The sequence below is a fragment of the Narcine bancroftii genome, chromosome 9 (genome assembly GCF_036971445.1).
Source record: "Narcine bancroftii isolate sNarBan1 chromosome 9, sNarBan1.hap1, whole genome shotgun sequence".
NCBI lineage: Eukaryota > Metazoa > Chordata > Chondrichthyes > Torpediniformes > Narcinidae > Narcine > Narcine bancroftii.
In genome coordinates, this window is record NC_091477.1 from 53770474 (window position 1) to 53776473 (window position 6000).

The window sequence follows — 6000 nt, forward strand, 5'->3', positions numbered from 1 at the left end:
GAGGCGGAAGCCGGCTCAAGCATCGGGAGCAGGCAGGGAGAGAAAAGAAAGTGAGAAAACGGATCACATTTAAGCCTAAGGGTGGGCCTGGACCTGCTGGAAGTATACAACCCTATGCTCCTGGCAGGAAGCATGTTGGACTCCATGAAGAAGGGCATCATTATCCTCATCTTCAAACAGAAGGGGGAGAAGAAGGAGATCCGAAATTGGAGACTCATTTCATTGTTAAACGTTGACTACAAAATCGAGTCCAAGGCCATCAGTAATCGAGTCAAGACTGCCTTGGATCAGGTGATCCAGCCATGGTTTCGGGTAGGAAGATTTTTGACAGCCACATTCTGCTCAGGGATACCATCACCCACGTGCAGTTCAGGGGGGTGATCACCTGCCTTGTCAGTTTCGACTAGGAGAAGGATTTCGACTGGTTATCACACATGCACATGATCAACGTGCTTTCCAAAATGGGTTTTGGAGAGGAAATCCAGGTTTGGATTAAACTGTTCTACACAGAGAGTGCAGTGCAAATTAATGGGTCGAATAACGATAACTTCCCCATCAAGTCTGGAGTTAGGCAAGGGTGCCCTCTGCTGTATAAAGCCTTTTGCCAAATCTATCAGGAAGGACAAGGGCATGAGGAGTGACATTGCCAGGCAGCAGAGGCACTCAGGTCAAGGACACGCTGTACATGGACAACATTGCTGTCTTCAGTTCAGATACATGATCAGTCTGGAGGTTGACGAGCATATGCGAGCAATTTGAGTCTGCATCAGGCACTAAGGTCAACTAGAAGAAGAGCGAGGCAATGTTCTTCAGTAATTAGCCCAACCGGTCCACCATCCCCTTCACAGTCACCATGGACTACCTGAAAGTGCTAGGGATCTGGTTTGGAGCAACCGATCATCCTGATGGCCACCTTCATGTGTAGCAGCATTAGGCTGGAACCAAAGTACGAGGGCACCAAGTGCCACTACGTGCTGAGGTTCCACCTGCCCTAGGTGTGGCGAAGGATAGGCTGGCCCTGTTGCCGCGCCATGTACCACTTAGCTGGACTTTGCCGCACCACCTATCCTTCATGCAAACAGTTTTTCCAGACAAGGCAGTGGTCAGTCCAGAATGTCCTGCAGAAACCAAGAGATGAGGACACGATGGATCGGTGAGATGGAGTCAGATCGCCCAGGTCATCTGGTGGAATGCCTCATCGCCAGGGCTCACAAAGCATCAGGACTGGCTGGCAGTGAGAGGACTCCTCCCAGTGAGATACTTCCTGAACAGCCAGCACTTCAGGACGGAAATGCAGAGAAATTTCTTTAGCCAGAGGGTGGTGAATCTGGAATTTGTTGCCACAGGTAGTTGTGGAGGCCAGGTCATTCGCTGTATTTCAAGCAGAGATTGACAGGTTCTTGATTAGCGAGAACATCAAAAGTTATGGGATGAAGGCCGGGGACTGTTCATCTTCTACCCTTTCCCTACAACCAATTCAGAGTAATTTTCTCTAATCTTTCATCAAAGTTCATACTTACAATATCCTCCGAAAGATTGTCGCTTATCTCCACAGCTCCCACTTAAAATAATGTACTCAGGCTCTCGATAGCCCTCCTGTAAGAACATGATCTCAGCACCTCTCCCCTCCCACCAGCAGTTTAATAAAGCCAACCTTGTCACAGAACTTCAAGCCCGTTTTGTTAAGATCTGGGCATTACTGACAAGGACAATAATTATTTCACAAATTCGTATGAAAATTTAACAACAATCAAAAAGACATTATTTTTCTTCTGCCTTTCCATCTGTATCAGCCTATGGCTTCTTATCTGTGCTCCTCCCCCTTGGCCCTTCCTTGCTCCTCTCATCTCTCCATCCACACCTTTGTATTCAGGCACCTAGCTGATTGCTTGATGAAGGGCCCAGGCCTGAAACATTGGTCAACCTTTACTTCCTATGGATGGTGCATGACCTGCACTTTGGGACTCCATGTACAATCAATACCCAATAAAGCATAACTTTGAAACATGACAAAAGAACACTGTAGGCTTTATGGAAGGTACAGTCTGCAGGTTTCCCACTTATTACTCACCTACTGAGCACTGATTCATCACAGGCACTCATGGTTCCGGGGCTAAAACTGGGCTGTTATGCTTTTCTATCAGAAGTCTCTGGGTTGGAAACTTCTCCCTTCATCACAAAACAGCCAAGAGAGAGGAAAATTGCAGCTTTCATCACATCCAACTGACTTGATGTACATCCACCGTGAGTCCATGATTTACTGACTGATCCAGGGTGACCAGACCTGCTGTTATTTCATCACATTATGCTGTGAAATCATACTTCAAATCTCGTACCAAGTGAACTCGCATAGGATCAGAGACTCTTTTGGTTTCAATGGGGATTCTGAGTCATATATTATCAAGGGAAAGGTAAATTCTTTCACTTTTAATTATATTTTGTTTTTTGATGATTTCTAAAAAAAATATATATTTGATTTTATTATCTTTATTGCTTTTAATAATTTACTTCAATTTTAATAATTTTTAAATGTCTTGATGAGGCACAGCTTTGACAGGAGACAGAAGTCTGCTCAGATCTGCATCTGTCAAACACTGTCAAGGGTCATCTGAGGTGTTGGCTGACGGGGACTGAGTACATTTGCATCGATGATTAATCACAGTTCATTCATTGCTGTCTGATTCAAGGTTACATGAAGCCAGTGAGATCAATGTACTTCATCCCATCCAGGAATGTGTGGCTGCACAGGGAGAGCCAGCAGACATTTTAAGTGGTAAACCAATTGCATAGAACACAGTCAGAATAAATATGAGCACTGTTACAAACTAATAAACCCTTATTAAAACTGACGAAGGAACAACAATGGAAAATTCACCAGACAATGGTAAATTCAAAATTATAGATTTTATTAAGCTATTAATAACATAACATTTCTTACTTCACTGTAAACTTGACTCTGTTTAACACAACTATGCATAAATGTAAATATGTGTCTGTGTATTAAAGTCCAAAACCATCACAGTTTAAACTCAATTCTGAAAATGTCAAGTTTAAAGTCCAGTTTCAAACACCTTCTTGACTTCAGAATCCTTTTAACTCACAGTTCAGAAGTAATTATGAAACACTTTTAAACATTACATTTTCAGATCTCTTTAAACTTACAATTTTCTTGATGAGCTTTCTTTCAGGGAGATATTATTCAAACAGGAGTGACCATCATTGGGGCACAAATGAGAAGTGTTCTTAATGATTTAAAAACCACTTGTGTTGTATCTCCTGTGAAAAGGATAATACAAGTTCTGTCTTCCCAGAAGTACAAGTTTTCTGTCTTCTTTAGTTTTCTTCCATGGTGAGGCTGCACTCTTTATTTTCAGAAGAGTAGTAGAGGAAAGGGGTCTCCCTTTCAAAATCTACTTTATCTGTATTCCCCTTTGATTAGGAGTAACACATAAAAGTGTATAACCCTAACCCCGTAATTCAAATCTGTCTTTTGCAAGGGTCCAACTCCTGTGCATGTCATACAGGGTCTTGACTTCTGAACTAATTCAAAATGTCTGAACTGATTCAAAATGTCTGAATTTGCCAATATTTTTCTCAAAATCATGTAACATTAATTCACCAATGAGATCATTTCAATTCTTGGAAACCATATACTGGAATCGTTAACAGTTGTAAGCTCCAGTTTCATGGAAATCATGTGACCTTCATAACTCTGGCTTGTAGATGTCACAACTCCGGAAGATGACCTCACTTCTGAATGTATTGTATGGGTGTGTATAACCCTGTACCAGCCCCACAATTCCCTCACTAAAAATACATTCAACGCTATAACTTAATTTTGTAATACATTTTTACATGAAATATAGCTTTACATTAACCTAAATATTAATATTAATGCAAATCCATTGCAGCACCACAGTTAGTGTAGCAATCAATGCAAAACTATTATAGCACCAGCAATCCAAGTTCAAATCGGGCGCTCGATCTAAGGAGCTTGTACATTCTTCCTGTGATTGCGTGTATTTTCCCCAGATGCTCCAGTTTCCTCTCACCCTTCAAATAAAATGCACAGGGTTGTTTGGTTAATTGGTCACATAGGCATATTTGGGTGGAATGGGCTCATGGGCTAGAATGGCATGATACTGTACTATATCTCTAAATTTTAAAAAATAATGCTCTTCAGTAAGAAGAATCTAATGGAGATTGTCATTGAAATGGAAATAGACTGCAGGTGAGTAAAAGTAAAAAGGGATCAAGGTTTTACTTCTACACAAATCGCATGGAAGTGGCGAGGAAGGCAAGTGGCACATCAGCTTTTACAGTAACTCATTAACCATCATTGCTGACCTTATCAATCTTGTTTTTTTTTAATACAGCTGGTCAACTTGCTCCAGAAATTTGGAGTCCAGCTGCTGTAGTTGGTACCACTGAGACATTCCGAACAGGAGCAGGGAAACACGGGTGGACTCAAGTCACCGGCCGCCTCGCTCCAGAGTCGAAATCCAAGCAGCGAAATGCCCGCTTCGTCAAGTCTCGACAATAAATACCGACCTTATCAATCTTATTAAGTTCGACACGTCCCCCCTTCCCCCCCCCCACCACCTCGATGACCACATGCAAAATGGCTGTGCTAACTCTGCCTCCGGTACCCGCTCATTCAATGTAATCTAGAAAGAAACCAAGCATTCCCTCCCATTGTGGGTCATTAATGTTTTTCCATTTAACCAACAACAAAAAAAGGCTATTAACTAGCCAATGGCCATGAAAGCACATTGTGTTACTTCCAAATGGACATCAGAAATTCAATAATCCCAATTTTAACACATTTAAGAGTGTCCTCTTATATAACCACAAACCTTCCCTTCTCCCTTTCAAAATAATTCTGTTTGCAGCATGCTGAGAATCCAGCAGAGATACAAACACGTGGAAATGACCCCTGCTGTAATCACTTGTCCTAGACTTGCCTATCAAGCAACATGTGGGATATCAACTTAGATTAAGCATTGTTCCCTCTTATCGACTTCTTACAGCCACAGAACTCTGTTGGATGGAGGACAATATGCTGCAGATCAACAATGATCTAGCAAAAAGAGGTGATCCTTCCTCATTCATAAGGGAGATTAATAGCATGCAGGTCATTGATGAAGACCTGTCTGCACGCACGATTACCATATTTAACGCTCTATGCAACTGACTCTCGAATCCATTCAGAATCAGAATTTATTGTCATGAACATGTCATGAAATTCGTCGTTGTGTGGTAGTATCACAGTGCCAAACTTATATAGACTACCTTACAAAATAAATAAAAATAGCGCAAGAAAAATGTCAAAGTAAGGTCGTGTGTTTGGTTCATTGATCATTCAGGAATCTGATGGCAGTGAGGAAGAATCTGTCCTTGTCCTCATCTTTAGGCTCCTGTACCTTTTCTCAGATGGAGGCAGAGTGAAGAGGGTGTGGGTGATGGGGGTCCTTGAGGATAGAAGATGCTTTCTTAAGACACCACGTCGTGTAGATGTCCTTGATGGAGTGAAGTCTGGTGCCTGTGGTGTCACAGGCCGAGTTAACAACCCTCTGGAATTTATTCTTGTCCTGAGTGTTGGCACCTCCGTACCAGACTGTTATGCAACCAGCCAGAAGGTGCTCCACGATATACCCGTGGAAGTTTTTGAGTGTCTTCGGTGTTGTCTGGGTTGTGTTCCCCTGACTTCCTCCTAAAGTCCACTATCATCTCTTTGATTTTGCTAACACTGAGCGCAAGGCTATTGTCATTACACCATTTAACGAGCTGATCTACCTCCCTCCTCTACGCTTCCTCATTGCCGTTTGTGATTCTGCCAATGACCGTGATGTCATCGACAAATTTGTAGATAGCATTGCCATTGTGCCTAGTCACACAGTCATGGTATAAAGTAGAGCAGTGAGCTTGAGGTGCACCTGGACTGATTGTCAGTGAGTAGGAGATGTTCTTTCCAATTCATTCTGGCCTTTTGATGAGGAA

General features: G+C 42.4%; 1 long non-coding RNA gene across 1 annotated transcript; it reads left to right on the forward strand.

Annotated features, from left to right (window-relative positions):
- Positions 1-2085: 2085 nt before the first annotated feature.
- LOC138742944 (uncharacterized) lies at positions 2086-5332 on the forward strand. The gene is made up of 2 exons (XR_011344531.1): positions 2086-2411; positions 4377-5332. It is a non-coding gene; the product is annotated as an uncharacterized lncRNA (long non-coding RNA).
- Positions 5333-6000: the final 668 nt, after the last annotated feature.